Source organism: Hylobates moloch, unplaced genomic scaffold (genome assembly GCF_009828535.3).
Source record: "Hylobates moloch isolate HMO894 unplaced genomic scaffold, HMol_V3 SCAFFOLD_4, whole genome shotgun sequence".
Classification (NCBI taxonomy): Eukaryota; Metazoa; Chordata; class Mammalia; order Primates; family Hylobatidae; genus Hylobates; species Hylobates moloch.
The window spans coordinates 119,819,987-119,822,811 of NW_026652279.1; the positions used below are offsets into that span (position 1 = coordinate 119,819,987).

A 2,825-nucleotide genomic window follows, 5' to 3' on the forward strand; every position below is an offset into this window, starting at 1 on the left:
AGTTTGAAGCTAGCAGAGATTGGTTCATGAGGTTAAAGAAGCCATCTCCATCACATTAAAGTACAAGATGAAGCATCAAGTGCTCATGTAGCAGCTGTAGCAAGTTATCCAGAAGATCTTGTTAAGGTCATTGATGAAGGGGTACACTAAACAACAGATTTTCAATGTAGATGAAACAGACTTATATTGGAAGAAGATACCATTTAGGACTTTCATCACTGGAGCAAAGAAGACAATGCCTGGCTTCACAGCTTTGAAAGGCAGCTAACTGTCTTTTGTTAGGGGCTAATGCAGCAATGCTCATTTACCACTTTGAAAATTTAGGGCCCTTAAGAATTATGCTGAATCTACTCTGCCTGTGCTCTATACATGGAAAAACAAAGCCTGGATGACCACACGTCTGTTAACATCAATGGTTTACTGAATATTTTAAGCCCACTGTTAAGACTTATTGCTCAGTTAAAAAAATTCTTTACAAATTTTGCAGATATTACTTCTCATTGACAATGCACCTAGTCACCCAGGAGCTCTGATGGAGATTAACCTTGTTTTCATGCCTGCTAACAAAACATTCATTCTGCAGCCCATGGATCGAGGATTCATTTTGAATTTTAAGTCTTATTGTTTAAGAAATACACTTCATAAGGCTATAGCTGCAAAAGATAGTGATTCCTCGCTGGATCTGAGCAAATTAAATTGAAAACCTTCTGGGAAGAACTCACCATTCTAGACGCCATTAAGAATATTTGTAATTTATGTGGGGAGGTCAAAATATTAACATTTACAGGAGTTTGGAAGAAGTTAGTTCCAACTCCCATGGATGAATTTGAGGATTTCAAGACTTCAGCAGAGGAAGAAGCTGCACATGTGGTGGTAATAGCAAGATAACTAGAATTAGAAATGAGCCTGTAGATGTAGCTGAATTACCGCAATCTCATGCTAAATCTTTAATGGATGAGGAGTTGCTTCTTAGCGATAAGCCAAGAAAGTGGTTTGCTGAGATGGATTGTAGTACTGGTGAAGACGCTGTGAACATTGTAGAGATGACAACAAATAATTTAAAGTATTACATAACTTTACTTAATAAATCAGTGGCAGGGTTTGAGTATACTATCAAACAGCATCTCATGCTACAGAGAAATCTTTTAGTGAAAGGAAGAGTCAGTGTGGCAAACTTCACTGTTGTCCTTTTTTTTTTTTAAATTGCCATAGCCATCTCAGCCATCAGGAACCATCATCGCTGATCAGCTAGCAGCCGTCAACACTCAGGCAAGACCCTCCGCCAGCAAAGAGATTATAACTGGCTGACGGTTCAGAGGATTGTTAGCTTTTTTTAGCAATGAATTATTTTTACATTAAGATATACACATTGGTTTAGACACAATGCTATTGCATACTTAATAGATTACAGCACAGTGTAAACATATTTATATTCAGTGGGAAGCCAAACTATTTGTGTGACTTGCTTTATTAGGATATTCCCTTTGTTGGACTTGTTGGGACTGAACCCGCAATATTTTTGAGGTGTACCTGCACTAATATTGTGTTCTTAGTTTTGACAAATGAACTTCAATAGTGGAAGATAACAACATTAAATAAAACTGAAATTGGGTGAAAGTTATACAGAAAATATCTGTACAATCTTTGCAATCTTCCTGTAAATATATTTTTTGAACATAAAAAGCTTATTAAAACATATACTTATCATCAATCCTGTTGAAATTAACATTATGAATGCCAAAAAATAATGTATTTTTCTAATTATTACTTATGAGAAATCCAGGATGCTTTATTGTTTTCCTCCATGGTTTCTTCCAGCTGTAGTATTTTTTTTCTTAATGTTAGATGCTATTCTCAATATTACATAGTCCATGAAATATGGTCAATATGTATTATTATCCCAGTTTTATTTATTCAGTGCTTAGGAAAAATCATATTGCCTACTACTTTAATTGCATGTTAGCAAATATAACACAAGCTGGGCAAAGCCTTATTTTAGTTAGATTTAGTTAATGACATACCACATAGTAAGTGATAAGAGGATAGGATTCAGATATACATCATAATATTAAAACTTGATATTGTTGATGAAATCAACATATGGCTGAAGCAGTTTTATCTACCAATTCCACCTTGAATTAGCATAGGAGGTGAGAAGAGAAGGCTAAGGGATAACAAGTAAACATAAAAAAAATCAGTTCCTGAACCTGTTCCACAGGTACATAGTGCTGAATGTTGTTTTCCCTTAAGTATCAAGGAAATTATGTTGTGCATTTGGATCAACAACACGATTTTTGTTTTGTAGCCAATGAACTATTTTCTCCAGTTGGGATACGTGTGAAAATTGCCCAGAAGAAATGCTTGAAATGATGAGATTTTCAGATAGCTTGTTTTGGGCCAAACCCTTTTGGTCTAGTTCCATTATATTCCAGAATTCATAGCACTGTTATGAACACACAGTTACAATTCCATCTAAATAGATATGGTAGATGCATAAGAACTGAAGAAGTGCATTCAATACACAATTGCCTCACTCTTGCTCTGAAAAAATAGGAAAATGACATGAAAATGGATGCCAAGTGTTCACGTAAGGGAAGAAGAATTTCCCATTCCATTTTCCCAAATCATAGTCAAAATTCTCTTCCTAGACTCTCTGATTTCTTTTTAGAGATGGGGGAGGGGTAAATAAAGTAATAAAGCTCTTTATCAAGATTATCACACTTATTTTCCTTTTTGTCACGTGTCCTGCAAGCTTTTCTCATTTTCCAAATTGGTTCTTGATTAAAGGATAAAAACAATGAAGAACATGGTGTGCAACCCATTTC

General features: G+C 35.2%; 1 pseudogene; it reads left to right on the forward strand.

Annotated features, from left to right (window-relative positions):
• Positions 1 to 816: 816 nt before the first annotated feature.
• Positions 817 to 2,825, forward strand: part of LOC116466429 (cTAGE family member 2-like) — a 13,070-nt pseudogene continuing 11,061 nt past the window's right edge.